This window comes from Papaver somniferum, chromosome 1, assembly GCF_003573695.1.
Source record: "Papaver somniferum cultivar HN1 chromosome 1, ASM357369v1, whole genome shotgun sequence".
NCBI lineage: Eukaryota > Viridiplantae > Streptophyta > Magnoliopsida > Ranunculales > Papaveraceae > Papaver > Papaver somniferum.
In genome coordinates this window covers 122,809,704-122,827,287 of record NC_039358.1, presented here as the reverse complement: position 1 = coordinate 122,827,287, position 17,584 = coordinate 122,809,704, and positions in this window count along the sequence as shown.

The window sequence follows — 17,584 nt, the reverse complement described above, 5'->3', positions numbered from 1 at the left end:
TCAGGCACTCTGACCACATTAAGCATTCACTTCACGGTAGGATCTCCATTCTAACACCATCTATTTCTAAGCTGCTATGATAAGGTGCATGCTCACTGTGTGCTTGAATTCGTGATAATACTAGTCTTCTGTTTTGGGTTGTAACAACAAAAGCTCGTAGTTTCACTTTTTGCGGCACCTTTATACTAACAGTATTACTATGGTTAACAATTAGTGCTACTTAATATACTTCCCTTTCCAGCTAATATACTAGTAATATACTCAGGTGCGATATCAGTCAATTAATAGCTTAGTCTTGACAACATTTGGAGCCATAAAATTTCCAATTTATCTCTCATTGATTTTAGTTTCAATCTTTTATATTACTTCTAATAGTATCTTTCAGCAAGTTCGAGTGTGCCATATGTTGTTTACGGTTCAATGTCAAAGTCGTCTATATACAGTCCATAAAACCAAGATCGTCTATACAGTCCATAAAACCAAGATATTAGTAGTATAATTAGAATGGAGATTTGAACAAACAAAAAAATTATTGCACGTTTTAGGCATGATGAAGGGTTGCTTCAAGGGTCCAAAAGGCAACCCCAAAGAGTTGCCTTCACATTGCCAAAAACAACTAAAAATGCTAATGTATAAAGAGAGATCTTGATAATATTGTCAAATTGACAGTTCATTGACACTTATTAGAAACAAATTATTTTTTTGGTATACTACGTGTTAATATGTTTTGTATTTTAATTTTTTTGATGTGCAGTAAATCTTCTCATTGTGCCACAAAAGAAATATTCCGATCGTCCATCATTCTATTACAAAATAATTTGGACATTTTATGACATGTAATCTAATTATCCGCGGATTTGAAAAAGAACGCGCAATTGGGGATATTTTTTCTAATTGGGAGATATAAATTACTATCCCCATTCAATAGTGTCTGTTAAGGGGTGTTTTTTAGGGCGGAAATATTAAAATATCCTTTAAATTATTCTTTTCATATCCTCATTTCCTTTCAACTTTTCTTCACCTTCTCTCTCCGTTACGATTATTTTTCTAACTCGGTTTAGGTAGAGTCAAAAATTGTAACTGGAATTTTCAGTTTCAGTTAATACCGGTATTGTATTCATCATGAATACAATGCCGGTTCTGCGTGCCGACATAGTTATAGTATGAACACCATGCCGTTTTACTATGCCGGCACTGTTTTTAGTATGAATACCATGCCGAAATCAAAATTGTCGGCATGCTCGATAAAAATCTATCAATGCCGATAGTCAAGTGAAAAAAACACAAGTTTATGGGAAACTTGCACCGTATGCCGGCATAACAAGTTAAGCAATGTATTATGCCATCACCACTATCGGCATGCCCGATAATGAACATTATGTGCCGGCAGGTCCATGCCGGCATGGTATTCATACTTTTAGCATGCCGACACTGAGCTTTTTCAAGCGTAACAATGAAAAAGATAATCAAATTTCAATACATTAATACCTATACATGAGTATTTGGGACACTTGTATGTTCAACTTGTTTACTTTCGTGGTTGGTTCTTCTCTAAATTTTCATGATCATAAATATCTTGGTTTGATGTTGTCGCATCAATAAATTCAATGATAATGATTTATACTAATCATTATAAACTAATCTATTAACTTAATCATAATTAACCATGATTAGTGAGGGGTAGATTAGGAATTAGTTAAAATACATGGATAAGGGGTGACTCTGAATTATTATTTAAATTCTGTATTTGTCTTTTTCCTATATCTCCCAATTAGAAAAAGTATCCCCCAATTACGCGTTATTGAAAAAGTATATTACCAAATGGGTTAAAATTCCATCGGAGTGTAATGCACAATAAAAGGAATATTGCACATTGTTTTGGGGTAAAAACTGATTCTGCTGGCAAATTTGGGTGTGTTGATGAGAAACGAATTCAAACACTAAACAAATGCACTGCACGGGAGTACTTTTAGATTCGAGAGATCAATCAGTAAGACTCTGGCCTAAACCAAGAAATGGTCGTTCCAGATTCAATTCGGTCACAAAGTGAAGGAGAAGGGTTGATCTTAGGGAGGGAAGCGAAGAAGGTGTTTGAGATCAGAATGTGAATTATGAAGGTGTGGCTGTTTTATGACTTGTATCAAAATATGGTTTCTAGTTACTTGTGTTGATAACACTTGTCCCGTGTTGAAATAGGTTGAAATCCTATTTATACAAGTCATTGAGCGCACCCCTGATCTCGTAGGAAGTGGAGGCAGTTAAGTAGTGAAGAAATGGGGTTGTGTAAAAAAAATGGTGATCACCATGTTTCCATTACGAGGGAAAACTGGTCACACTTTCACCCACTACTCTCATTGTTGTTAACCGTCCGTCATTTCCTGGAACTTTCTCATAATGGGCGAGTTGCACGGCGCACGCTGTAAACCGCCAGACCAATACCCCAGTGAGCATCCCCCATTTTGTGACATGTTTGATGTCTCGAGTAAATGGGTCAAGTCGTGAGACTCGCCGCTAAAAGCAGCACACAATGCTTTTAGGTCAAATAATAAAATTATTCTTGGAATCAATATTTGTAAAGCATCACTTATAATCGATGTATACAAAGCATTGCTTTTAAACAAGCAGCTGAAAATAATCGATGTGTAGGAAACATCGTTATTTTAGAGCTCATTCAAATTAGTCGCGAATTGAAAGTCTTAAAAGAAGTAACGTGATCGACCACCTTTGGGCGATCATTTGAGAACCCTATGGGTGAGCTACCACTTGGTCGATCGTTCCCGGTGGAGGAGGGGTGGCCGGTGATCACATCGCTACCCTGTTGGACGTCTGGAAACAAATTTACACCATTCGATATGCTAGCAAAGTTAGATGGACGAGATGATTTGCGGAATTTGCATATTGCCGTTGATGTAATTTAGGGTTTAGGAGCCGTGCGGCCAACCCTATTTGGGCGATCGATTCAAGGCGCCGGACATTAGTTTGAACATGTCGATCGGTTGGGTGCAAAGGCAGGTTGCCGGTGATCACGCTGATGTCTTCTGGGTCGCCTAAAATTGGATCTAAGCCATTCAATTTGGTTGGCGAAGATGGACGACGGTGATCAATTTGTGACAGAAGGGCGTTGCTGCAACGCGACTTTAGGGTTTCCGAAACAGCGCGTTAACCCTACTTTGAGCGATCGATTTGATGCGCTCTTGGCTTGCCATGGGCAAGTCGATCAACTAGGGATGTAGTTGGGTCGCCGGTGAATACACTAACACCTCTTGGATCGTTCGAAGGAATATATAAACTGTCCAACTTGGCTAGCTAAGTTGGGCGGTCGTGATGTTTTTGAGACCATTTTTGCCAGTCTTAGCTCGTTTGAGCTCATTTTTCAACAACACGATCACCCATGTTCTGGAAAAAATTTGAGAGTGTTGCGGTTGAACTAAATGGATTCCGACCGGCTGGGATGTTAGTGGGCCCGCCGGTGGTCATCATGATGATCGCCTAGCTTTGCTAGGAGTAGGCTAGGCTTGTTGAATCGCGTGGCCAAATCGTGTGGCTGTGATCGTTTTTAAGACTGACATGGGCAGTATAGATTTTCCTTAAGGAATTTAAGCGCGTCGATTGTGCTAACTTCCAATTAAAAGCGCACTGACACGAAAATCTCTTTATCAGAGAGTGGTGTAGCCTACGTGAGTGTTTTCATGCGGGTCTCAATACTGACATTTCGGGAGATTCATGCTACTCCGCTGCGAGTGAACATTAATCGTCATGTCATACCAATATTAAGAGTCTGTATGGGAATATTGCATAGGAAAATACTAGGCAGGTCATGCATTAGTGAATGATGCCAGTGGAGAATAAAATTCATAGAATATTTGGGATCATTTCTATATACACCATTCTAAGTGAATTATATATATATATATATATATATATCCAAATATATTGAATTGCTCAATATATCCGTGAGCGAAGAGGTTTATGCACTCATCGCTTTCAAATGACTTTTGTTCCTTTGCAGGATGACTGCGCATTAAATACAGGGTTTTATAATTTTGACCTTGAACTGAAAACCACCATCAATATTAAGTCCCCTGCCTAGTACGTAACAGTGACATTGTTGCGGGGTAGGCACTAGACGGTGACAATCAAGGAAATTCACGAGAAAAGTTCGGCGTACATTACCAGGATAGAAGCTAGCTCGCCCCTTGAGCAGAATACGTTTTCTTTTAGCATACGTCAGTTGTCTTCAAGTAGATAAGCATCTATGCGATCGTTATCCCGCATCTGAAGGCTTTATACACGGCAAGTAGAGATTCCTTTTCTTCCCGGGACCTCGTTGATTTGTGGAATATATAAAGGAAGCGTTCGAGCCGATCTCACAGAGTTGCATTCTTATTTGTTCCAGGTATTGCTCTATATTTCTCATATGATTTGATTTTTGATTGATGATCCTTTTTTTTGTATGGCGGTCGTTGATATGATCATAATGCCTCCTTGCAGTACATCATGGGAATTGCTGGTGATGATTATTCTTCTGCTTCCCCAGAGAAAAGCTTTGAAGTCGACAAGCCCAGGGCCAGCGCATTCGAGGAGTGATGGACAAAATAGATTCTCCGTTTCGCGAAGGTGGTCGTGATATACATGGTATGCCTCTTGTGCACTTATGTATCGTTCGAGAGCGTACTCAGGCCTTTTTGGCTTCAGTCAGTATGGAGGAGAAATTGAGGCACGACGAAGCATCTCAGCCAACCAGTGCGAGAGCTGAAAGGTTTGCATCTCGGCTAAAGAGGCGAAGGATCGAGCATAAGAGTCCTCCCAGCGAAAACAGGCATGATTACCCGATCCAAAACGACATCATAATCCTCGACTCTGATGTGGACGAACCCGAACATCCAAAGGTTGTTAGCACAATTTCCGAGGAGGGCGCTAAAGCGACTTTCGGAGAGAATGTTGAAGCAATTCCTGAAAGGGATGTGTGTGCAGCTTCCGAAAGGGAAATCGTGCGGCTTCTGGAGAGGATGTGGTGGCTCTTCCAGGAGAGTATGTGGTGGCAGTCCGTGAAGGAGATGCTGAAGCAGTGTCCAAAAGGGAGGTCGAGGCAGCTTCTGGAGAGGACGCGATAACGGCTTGTGACGAAGGTGTTGAAGCAGCTTCCAGTGACGGCTCCGGTGAAGGCGTTGTTGATCTCGCTAATGAACAGATTCCCCATTTGTTACTTTTTTTTCATAGATGAGCACTTCTTCATAGTTTGTAGACGTTTTCTTCTTATACTCAGTGGTGGCTGAGCCTAGGCTTTCTTTAAATGATGGTTCTTTTATTCATGTTATGTTGAGACTCTAGTTGTGGCGCTCTCCAGTAGGGTTACAATAGAATCTCCCCATTCCATCGAGTCGTGCAGCCGAAGGGAATGCGACACATATAAGGGGTGATGCGTTTTTATGTGCTCAGGCGCCGCCTCCATGATAGTTTCATATAACCCTAATAATGATAGCTCGAAGTAGGGGATGCAATGATGTAAATTAAGGATTGACCACGAACATGTCCACCTTCAATTTGATAGCGTGTTTCAATCCGCGATGTGGTAATCGAGAGACCGCTTCATCGTCGAAGTAGGATGCACTTCAGCGCGTAAAAGGGCGCTTACCCTAAAAATCACAGCCGTTTGACGATTCCCTTCTCTTTTTCTTTCTTCACGTATTCCCCTCTTCGGTGAAATACATATAAGATGTTTCATTCATGGTTTTAGTTTTTCTGGTTTGAATCAATGGGTAATGAGATAATGATTTTGTGAGGGCTTGAGTTTACTCGGGACTTTTTCTTGAGATTGTTCAGGAAAATCTTATTTTAAAAGAAATGATGCATTGATTAACTGATAAATTGAAATTCTAGTCATGAATGCAAGTAGTGCAATCAGTTTTGAGGAATTACAAATAGTGCATGAAAAGGAAAATTGCTGAATGAAACACTAAAAGGAATTTTGGAGGCAAGGGCGGCATGACATCTTAGGTATTGAAGGCTTTGAGCCACAGAGCGTGTATTACTACGCCTTCTAGCTTGTCAGTATTAATGAGCTTGCAGTAACCTCCCAAAATGACTTCTGCCACTAGGTACGGCTCTTCTTCCCCTTCTGTGGGATTGGACGGAGCACGCTGAGCAGCAATTCTTGTTACCATATCTCCAACTTGAAATGGGTTTGGGTGTTGCACGGCTACTTGATTCTTAGGTTCGTCATCTTTGACTGAAACAATTTCTAAACTTTTGATAAAATATTTGAAAGTCCCGGTATCCCATTCACATCTCCTAGTGACGGATGGGTTGATAATCGGATCAAGTCTCCAATCCTTGGGGGAAGGAGAAGTGACTGGTTGCAAAAAGGGTTGTTCAATAAGACTTACTTGTGTCCAGAATCTGCGAACGAATGCTGATACACTCTCCCCAGGCAGTTGTGTCACATTCGCAAGTTGTTGATACGACAACAAATAGTCTTCAAGATTAGACGACTTTTTGGAGACCCTTTCAGGTATAGACACTGGCAAACGACATACTCCTAACTTCGTCATATTGTCGTGTATCCATGAGCGCCCCAGACCATATCATAATTTGGGTAATCTTTAACCACATGAAATTTGGCGTGTGTTAGAGCATCTCCCACCTTGATTTCGAGATTGATGTACCCGTAAGTGTCTCTGGACTCTCCTTATGAATTTTTGATTATGATTGGATAGTGAACAACTTCCTGCTTTGAAATCTTTGCATCTCTCAGAGTATTGACGGTGACAATATTGAAATCAGAGGCTGCATCAATCAATGTGTTGTCAAACTCGACATCCTTCAAGTGAGCGGTGGTTAGGAGTCCCCAGTTGCATCTAGCGGTCGCGTTTTCCAAGAAAGATTGGGGGGCTTCCTTGACTGGAAACAGACGCTTTCTTGATACAATACGGTTGAGGACTGCAAATATGTATTGACGTTGCGCCTTGGAGAAATACAGAATTTCACATAAATGCTCCATCATAGAATGTACGGTTTTGTGGACGGAGTCCCCAGAAATCATGCAGCTCCTAACAGGAAGGGGATCTCTGTGAACACCTTCATTTCTTAATTGGAGTTCTCCTGCATCCACCTTTTCTTTGAAAATGCGCTTCAATTTATTTCAGTAACTGGTTGGGTGATTGACAAACCTATGGTAATGAAAATATTTGGGATTTGCCATCTCTTCTTCGGTTGGCGGACGTCTTAGAGGGGGAAGCTTGATGGCGTCATCTTGAATCCATGCTTCTAGAAGTTCAATTACTTCTTCAATCGGAAACGGGAAGGTTAGATCAGCCTCTCCGGTTTCTTGTTGATGTGCAGGCGTCTTAACCGCAACTTTTCGGGTCTGAGCTGTCTGTTGTGCTGGCGTCGCACGTTTGGATTGTTGTTCCGCAGCTGGAGATTTTATTTTTCTTCCTTCACTTACCACGCTTACATAAGGTTGAGTGTTGTATTGTTTGTTGATGAGGTGTCTGTTCCCTCGAGTCTTGCGTGCATCTTCATTCTTGGCGGGCCGGGTTCTCTCTAGCAAGGTTGGTACCGTTGTGGCCGACCGCTTAGCAGCTTCATGAAGCTCGGAGAATGTTTGGAAACGCAAGTTCTCCAGTAAAGCGCGATAGACGGTTACCATGCCATTAATGCACAGCTCCACCAATTGATGCTCAGTTATATTTGGATCATGACAATCTAGCGCTTGAATCCTGAATCTCTTGACATAATCATTTTGATGTTCATTGTTTCGCTGAAACATCCTTCCCAAGTCTGATAAAGTGATTTGCTCGGACACAAAGAAATATTTCTTGTAGAAAGCGGTAACCATTTCACACCAATTGGCTATGTTGTATGGTGCGATGTTGTTGTACCAGGTGTACGCCCTAGTAGTGAGTGATTTTGAGGATTCTTTCAGGCGGAGGACGTGGTTGTATTCATGCTCCCCTAGTGATTCCAAAAAACGAAAGATGTGTTCACGAGCGTTACCAATATCGTCGTAAAGGGAGAATTGGGAAGAAGAATATCCTCTTGGAAGGGGAATTTTCTGCACGTCAGGAGGATAAGGAGGTTGATGCTGATGAATGGTGGCTAGATTTTCCCTGCCTCGATTCTGGAGAAGCTGCTCCAGGTTCTCTCGTGTGGTAAAGTTGTACTGTTGATTCCTTTCTGATGGTCGTTCAGGAGCTACAGGAACTTCTTCATCTATGAAGTTGCTCCCTGTTGAAGTACTCGCGCCGGGTGTCATGAAAGTGTTCCTTGTCTGCTCCATTTGGGGTCGACACGGTTCTGGTGGTAATCTTTCCGTTAGCGTCTTGAGAAAAGTGAGTACCATGTACGTCTGAGCTTTAGCAAGAACTTCCTCTGACTCTTCCAGTCTCTCGTCCTGATGGAGAAATGGTGGCATCCCTGGTGACGATTGGGGGCGTCATGCTCGAAGAAATTTTAGGAGTAGCAGTGGCTCTAGCTCTGGTAATAAGAGGCGTCACGCCAGAGGGGATGCTTCCGGCGCTGCTGGTGTTGGTGCTAGAGGATGCAACACCGTGCGATACGTTGACTGTGCTGACAGGCGGTACATTGGTGTTAACAGCAGGGATATTGCCACTAGGAGTGTTATCAGCGCCAGTAGCATCAGCATTGGTAACTGACCCAGACCTAAGATCTACCATCTTGAGTTTGAGAAAATTGAAATGAAATTGAAAATTGATCTTGCAACCGAGAGACTAATCTCCCACTGTGGTCGCCAGATGTTTTGGGGTAAAAACCGATTATGTTATTTTTGGCAAATTTGGGTGTGTTGATGAGAAACGAATTCAAATCCTAAACAAATGCAATGCACATGAGTAATTTTAAGTTCGAGAGATCAATCTGTAAGACTCTGGCCTAAACCAAGAAATGGTCGTTCCATATTCAATTCGGTCACAAAGTGAAGGAGCAGGGTTGATATTAGGGAGGGAAGCGAATAAGGTGTTTGCGATCAGAATGTCAATTATGAAGGTGTGACTGTTTTATGACTTATATCAGAATATGGTTTCTGGTTACTTGTGTTGATAACACTTTTCATGTGTTGAAATATGTTGAAATCCTATTTATACAAGTCATTGAGCGCACCCCTGATCTCGTAGGAAGTGGAGGCAGTTAAGTAGTGGAGAAATGGGGTTGTGTAAAAAAATGGTGATCACCACATTTCCATTACAGGGGAAAACTGGTCACACTTTCACCCACTACTCTCATTACTGTTAACCGTCCGTCCTTTCCTTGCACTTTTTCGTAATGGGCGCGTTGCACGCCGTAAACCGCCAGACCAATACCCCAGTGAGCATCCCCCAGTTTGGGACATGTTTGATGTCTCGAGTAAATGGGTCAAGTCGTGAGACTCGCCGCTAAAAGCAGCACACAATGCTTTTAGGTCAAATAATAAAATTATTTGTGGAATCAAGATTTGTAAAGCATCGCTTATAATCAATGTATATAAAACATCGCTTTTAAACAAGCAGCTGAAAATAATCGATGTGCAGGAAACATCGCAGTTTTAGAGCTCGTTCGAATTAGTCGCGAATTGAACGTCTTAAAAGAAGTAGCGTGACCGACCACCTTTGGGCTATCATTTGAGAACCCTATGGGTGAGATACCACTTGGTCGATCGCTCCCTGTGGAGGAGGGGTGGCCGGTGATCACAACGCTACCCTGTTGGACGTCTGAAAACAAATCTACACCATTCGACTATGCTAGCGAAGTTAGATGGAAGAGATGATTAGCGGCAGTTTCATATTACCGTTGATGTAATTTAGGGTTTAGGAGCCGTGCGGCCAACCCTATTTGGGCGATCGATTCAAGGCGCTGGACATTAATTTGAACAGGCCGATCGGTTGGGTGCAAAGGCAGGTTTCCGTTGATCACGTTGATGTCTTCTGGGTCGGCTAAAATTGGATCTAAGCCATTCAATTTGGTTGACGAAGATGAACGACCGTGATCAATTTGCGACAGAAGCGCTGGTGGGCCCGAAAGTGTGTAAAATTGAAGCGAAATGAAAACGGGCCTACAGTAATACCGCAAGTGCACGGTCGTCGGTTGTAGCTCGTGCAAGTACGGGTCGATCCACAGAGACTGGGAGTGTTTTGTAGTGTTTAGCTATTTTGGGCTTTAATTTGCTATTGGGCTTTGGTAACTTCTAGGCACAGTGGGCTTGGCTTTGGTTTTGGAATGGTCTTGGATTCAGTTGGCTTTGATGAATTGCTTTGGGCCTGAGTTCTTTGGGAATGAACTGGGCCTTTGGCTTTTGAACCTTAAGAGTGAACTGGGTTTAGTTGGCTGGGCCTTAGGCTTGAATAGAAGAACAGTGGGCTTTTGTAATGACTGGACTGGGCTTGTGCTGTGAGCCAAGCTCAGTTGCAGCAGCAGCAGTGGTTGTAGCACATGGTAAGAGAAGTGGAGTGGCAGCAACAGCTGCAGAAACTCAGATGCAGGAGGCAGCAGCAAGGGAGAAGTTGAAGTAGCAGGAGAAAATAGCAAACAAAATGAAGGACAAGTGAAAGTAAAACAGTGGCAGTGAAGGAATGAGGAAAAGTGACAGTGCAATGAAACTAAACAAGAACAATGGAAGTAAACCAAGGCCTAAGCCAAGGGCAGGGGTGTGAAGAAGACAGTGAAGTAAAAAAAAGGAAGGAAAAAAAAAAGCAAAGCCAAGGCAATGGCTTTAGGCATTCATCTAGAGTGGGAAGAGAACCAGCTTGCTCACAGTCACTAGTGAGCACTAGTTTCTCCCCACTGCTCAATCAACTCAATGCTCTAAGGCTCTAACCTAGCATTGACACACAACAGTAAACTAATCCTAACATTTGAGAAGCTAACAGTTGACAAAACAAGAGAGATGAAAGAACACTAGGATGTTGAATCCACCATTAACCTAAGGGATATTCTACTCACAGCTAAAATAGTTACCAAAGTACTAATTGTCTGGTTAAAGTACAACTAGTCTAAGGGCTTAACAACATTGGACATGAGCTGCACATGATGAAGACTATCTTATTGATTCATGGTTTCATCTAGTCCTAGCATTTGAGGTTTAGAACATACATAACAAGAACATTAGAGAACAGGAAAACATAAATAGTGAACAAAAGATGAACAATGAAGGAACAAACATCACAAACATCACATTAACAGCAGCTTAACATGAACAACAATTTGAACAGAACACATACATGATTAAACAGGAACAGCGCATGAAACAGCACAAATTGAAGAGACTCAAAAAAAAACATTAACAGAACATAACAGTTCTGGACACTGGCTGCTAACCCAGCATAAGCCTTTACATCACACATCAGTTGCCTTTTACAGTTTTACAAAATATCCCCAAATTTCGAAACCCTAACTTGCAAACCCTAATTTTTGAATTGAAAAGTCCACTCACCTAATCCCTGAATTGATGTCGACCCATGCCTATTCTCTCTTCTCTGCTCCTCTCCATGTCTTCAATTGCGTCTTATAGCCTCACCTAATTTATTGATTTATCACCTAGGGTTTCAGTGGTGAAAAATCAATGAGTTAGATGGCTATATAGGTAGGGGAGGGAGCTACGGCGTGTAGGTGGTGTTTGGTGACAGTGGAGGAAGTGGCGATGGAAGGGTGACAGTGGACATGGAAGAGAGGCAGGAGCAGAGCTCGACTGCAACTGTCGGGGGAAGAAGAGAGTTTTTGGGGAAAAAAAAGATTTGGGGAAGAAGAACTTGTTTGGGTGAAGTCGATGGTTTTGGATGCTAGGGTGTGAAGCGGGTGTAGAGAACTTTGATGAACAGCAAGTAAAGAGCGTTGGATGATCCCATATAGATTGAATCGAACGGCTACGATGGAGAGGTATGTAGCGACCGTTGGATTATGAGATACAACAAAACTGACGGAGAAGATCGAGGTTAGGTGTTGTAGTGTTAAGCGGAAGTATCGAGATTTTATGCGCAGGCAAAGAAGCGATCGTTGGATTCAACTACAATCTAATCTGAAGGTTTGGAATTTAAGCGCTGTGGTATTTTGCAGAGACTTCAGATTTTGATGCTCTACGAAGGAGCGACCGTAGGATTTCGATGTAGTCCCATCTAACGGCTGATAATGGAGGCGGTTATGGATATAGAAAATGGGTTTGGGTAAGGGTTTTGGGCCTTGGGTATGCCAAGCCCATATCTTCTTTAAGAACAATTCTTCCTTCTTGAGCCCATTCCTAGCTCTTTGGACTTGTGCGCACCATTCCTCGCGGCTTCCTTGCGTAATTTCTTCCCGGATTTTCACTACTTTTCTGCTCTTTTCCGCTCCGCTATTCATCCAAACTTTATTTATTACCTAAAAATGCAAAATTAAGTAAGAAAAATATTTATTCTTGAAAACAATGAAAATACAGAATGTGAGATAAAATGTAGAATTACTGCACAAAAGATGAGTTAAATGCCAACAAAAAGGGATAAATATATACATTATTTGGCACTCATCAAGCGCGTTGCCGCAACGCGACTTTAGGGTTTCTGAAATAGCGCATTCACCCTACTTTGAGCGATCGGTTTGATGTGCTCTTGGCTTGCCATGTGCAGGCCGATCAACTAGGGATGTAGTTGGGTCGCCGGTGAATACACGAACACCTCTTGGATCGTTCGAAGGAAGATCTAAACCGTCCAACTAGGCTAGCTAAGTTGGGCGGTCGTGATGTTTTTGAGACCGTTTTTGCCAGTCTTAGCTCGTTTGAGCTCATTTTTCAACAGGGCGATCACCCATGTTCTGGCTAACGTTTGAGGGTGTTGCGGTTGAACTAAATGGATTACGACCGGATGGGATGTTAGTGGGCCCGCCGGTGGTCATCATGATGATCGCCTAGCTCCGCTAGGAGTAGGCTAGGCTTGTTGAATCGTGTGGCAAAATCGTGTGACCGTGATCATTTTTAAGACTGACATAGGCAGTCTAGATTTTCCTTAAGGAATTTAAGCGCGTCGATTGTGCTAACTTCCAATTAAAAGCGCATTGACACGAAAATCTCTTTATCAGAGAGTTGTGTAGCCTACGTGTATGTTTTCATGCGGGTCTCAATACTGACATTTCGGGAGATTCATGCTACGCCGCTGCGAGTGAACATTAATCGTCATGTCATACCAATATTAAGAGTTCGGCTGGGAACATTACATAGGAAAATACTAGGCAGGTCATGCATTAGTGAATGATGCCAGTGGAGAATAAAATTCATAGAATATTTGGGATCATTGCTATATGCACCATTCTAAGTGAATTATATATATATATCCAAATATATTGAATTTCTCAATACATCCGTGAGCGAAGAGGTTTATGCACTCATCGCTTTCAAATGGCTTTTGTTCCTTTGCAGGATGACAACGCATTATAAACAAGGTTTTACAATTTTGACCTTGAACTGAAAACCACCATCAACACACATGTTTTTTTGAAAGCAAACTAATTTTTATTATTGCAAGGAATATTTTTATTGTCGAAATACATATTCATAATTATTTGTTTTTTGATCCACAGTTGTATAAACAACAAACCAACAAAATCCACACTCAATAAAAAACAAACAAACAAATAGAATCTAAGGGTTTAACAAGAATAAGTAGCCACTTCTTCCAAAGAAAGACATGAAACATTGCAAGTAGGTTGGGAAGATATCCGATGACGCTGAATATTACGCTTGACAATATGAGCATCGAGCAGGAGTAGATGAGTAATTGAATTTGCCTGTCGCAGGATATAAGAAGATATTGAATATTTTCAAAAACGTTTGCATTATTTTGCCGCTACGAAGGGGATCCCAAGGGGGCTCATAGATTTTTTTTCTAGTTTTGATTTGAAAACCTATTTCAAATTCAGTAAAAGTCTGAACAGATGTGTCTCTAGCAATAGCCACCATGAATGTCGTTTGAAGGTGTCTATTGATGATTAACATGCATGTCAAAGAAATGTAAAACCCCTTATAAATAGTGATATTTTTTTCTCTGGAAAACACATCAAATGTTATTGTTTTCTTTTTCTTTAATAGCATCATCAAAATCTTAAACAGTGTGTGCTTGATCGAGTGAAGGAAGTACAATCCTTGAATTCGATTACGGTATTAGAGCACCATTGAATCCTGAAGGCATAATTCGAGTGACGTATTGTAGTCTCCAATTAATTGGGTAAGGTCGAACTATTGTATAAAAGAATCGAAAGATCCTTGAAATTAGTGGCACACTATTCTTCTGTTTGTTTTCATCCTCTAGTGTTTTAACCTAATTTTCCAACAGAAAATTCGACTAAAATTAAGCTGGCTAGCCATTTGCTTAATAAAGTGAATAAGTCTCAAGGGAACTTTTGTCAGTTCACCATTCAAGTCTTGACAATTTATGAGCATCAACTTCGATAATCAGCTATTATTCTTCATTTCTGCAGCCAAAGAAATAGCTAGCAACTACTTCAATAATATACTTCATTATTATTTAGTTATGCCAAAACTTACCGGCTAGTTAAAGAAAATAAATAGGTTTTCTGAATCTAAAAAATTAAAACACCTTTATTAATGATATTTTTCACACTAATACGACAAGAAAGTTTATTATTGTTTTATTGTTATTTTTGTATTCTTCTCGTTATAGTTCCGATTAATTAACATCATTTCTTCAATTTTCTTTTTAATAAGTATTTGCTTTTTTATTGTATTAAAAAATTCTAGAAATTTGAGGTGTTTAATTTTCTAACTTCGAAAAAATAGGGAGACAGAATGTTAGAAGACTGAGTGTAAGACATCTATACGATGATTTGATGTTGTTAGAACCGTTACTCAATCCTAAAACCTTGACAGAAAGACCAACTTCTCCTAGACCTAAAACGATTGTATCTTTTGCAGACGCAGTGCAAAACCTAAACTTCTCATCCTCTCAGATTTCCAAAACCATACTTCAAAGAAAATCATTTTTCGATCAGGATATCATAATATGAATATAAGAAGGGTGTTGAGGATTGTAGGAACAGCTTGATCGGACGTCTTGGTACAACAACATTAACCACTGATATCATTAAAACAAAGTTTATTTCCCTTTGGCCAGCTGATATTATCTGGAGTATATTACTCCTTTAGGATAGGGTTTCTTTGGTTTTTCATTCAATTTTATTGATGATCTCAGAAGAGCTCAAGAATCTGATGCAGTTTTCCTAAGACCGAGCATTATTCACCTTATTCACCTTCAAAAGTAGACTCCGTACTTTAACCCCAACACTCTAAGATATTTTGTAACTCAGGTATGGGTTCGTATCTACCACATTAATCATGATTATTGGCACTATCAAGACACTTTTCAAAATTGTAAGTGCTATGAGTATACCTTTGTAGGTCGGCAATGCGACAATCAAGAAGACCTACGAGTATTTTTCAAGAGTCCAAGTTGAAATCAAAGCACCATCCTGATAAGGTCTTGGTTGAGAGAGATGACTTTTCCTTCATGACATATTTTATATATGAGAAGTTACCTGCATTTTGCTCACATTGCGAAGTCATTGGGCATGGCCTTAGTAAGTGCAAGTGTAAGATATCAACAATGGATGATAAAGGCTCAAAAAGAAAAAATTAAAGAAGATTATACCACAATACGTTGTGAAGAATCCTGGTTACCAACAATTTGTATTTAATGACAGCGTTGCTCATAAAAATGATATTTTGAATACTATAATTGTTCTGATTCCAGTAGTATAGTAGAAGAATGATGATAAGTCTGAGACTTATAATGATAAGATCCCTGATCAAGTAATCATTGAAAAAATAATATCATTGATAACAATACTAGTAGTAGTGCCCAACCCGAATCTCCGGAAAAAAGGTGAAGTGGATAATACATCTTCATATACTAGCATTTTGAACGGAACTCGCTGGTCAAATTGGTCTGAGGAGGAAGATGAGATTTTTTCATAAGGATATAAAAACAGAGAATTGACCGCCCCTCTTCTAGTCACAATAGAGCTGCAATGGGTTGACCTGAGTTGTGTAGTACAATCAGATGACATATTTGGAAAGCTAGATGCAACGAAGTTCTTAACAAAATGTATCAGAATAACTGGATTACTGAATTCCACTATAGTTAAATACATAAATGCTATATATATATATATATATATATTATGAATGTCAACCCTAATTATTATAACATGAATCCTATATAATTTGTATTATGCTCATTTGCGAGATACCATTGTGGAAATAACTAGTCTAAATACCTGTCACTAACCTACATTGATGACATGCATGATAAATATTTCTCCTATGATCCCAGGTATTTATAATCCCGCGAAAAAGGTAGTTTTGACGGTGCAGGTAACTGTAGAGAAACTAAGAGAATCTTCAGGATAGAATAACAAACAAAATCTAGCGCTAAATGGTGCAGAGGCAGTTTTCTAGTGGCCAACTGAACTGAATATGCACAACATAAAATTTCAAAATGACTGAGAACCTACTCTCTAATTGCTAATTGGAATGTAACCCAAGCTATGACATAAAAATTTAAAAGCAACGACTCTTTTGGAAGTCCTATTCAAAAACTTGTTGATATGAAAGCGATATTAAATTTAGTCAGCAATTTTGACAATTTTCTCCCAGCTAATGTATAAATTTGATTCATTGTTGCAGTAGGAAAAATTACCTTAACTAGGGAAATGTACTAATATTTCGAAACTCGATGAGCTTCTTACGGTGAATTTTGCTTTCTTATATAACAAAAAACCAAAATTTTCCAAATAATTGGTTTTCAATTTTTTTTAGCAATAAGTAATTACAAAGGACTGTAAATAATACCCATGCAAGAACACGCATGTACGACAGTGGAAAAACCTATGCACGACGAGGTTGGGGGTTGGGGTCACATATAGGGCTGTCAACGGAACGTACCGAAACAGTAACTAGCTCAGCTGGTACCGTTATCGGGATTCAGATACCGAAAATCTCCGATAGAATTCTCAAAATCTTAGCCAATACTATTTCGTTAAGGTTATCCGGTATCGGTAAAATTACCGATAAATACCGTTATCTGACAGAGTTTTACATAACCTATTTTTTAGACCCAAATTCAATTCAAAATAAGAAGCTTTCAGTTCAAAATCCACTCTAAACACAAAGTAAACACATACAAATGTTCTAAATTTGCTTAGTTACATGTTCTTGCAAAAAGACAAAAAAAAATCAAAAACAGTTACATCCTTGGACAACAGTGTGAGTTTTCATACTTGTAAGTTGTAAGACAATAGCTTCCGATAAAATTTTGTTATTAACATCCGATTACCTTATATACTATCGATATTGGTAGTTAACCAACCAGATGTGCTTCAGCCGATACCGTATCGTTAAGATAATAATTACCGATGAAATTCTGTTACCGATTTTCGATTACCATTATGTCAGAAAATTACCTATAAAAACTCGGATTATCGGTAACGGGTAACAAAATTTGGTATCCCATTGACAGCCCTACGCGTAAGGTCATTGTTGTTCTCTTCGGCAGCCATATGCCTCATGGAATTCTAACCGGATGACGACGTATGTATAGATTTGGGATAAATA